Source organism: Tupaia chinensis, unplaced genomic scaffold (genome assembly GCF_000334495.1).
Source record: "Tupaia chinensis unplaced genomic scaffold, TupChi_1.0 Scaffold000256_1, whole genome shotgun sequence".
Taxonomy (NCBI): domain Eukaryota; kingdom Metazoa; phylum Chordata; class Mammalia; order Scandentia; family Tupaiidae; genus Tupaia; species Tupaia belangeri.
Window position 1 is genome coordinate 4,051,800 of NW_006159736.1, and position 200 is coordinate 4,051,999.

The window sequence follows — 200 nt, forward strand, 5'->3', positions numbered from 1 at the left end:
ACATTGTATGAAAGTAGAAATGGAATATTGTTGGTGATAACATGCTGGATTGAGTCACTATGCAGTTTGTCCTAGATGGGGAACTACATTTAGTATGTTTTGATGATGCTCAGGGAATGAGTGTTAGGTAATATATATAAAAAAAAAAAAGTTGCAGGAGGAAAAAAAAAATGCACATTGATGACTGCAGCGAGCTGTAT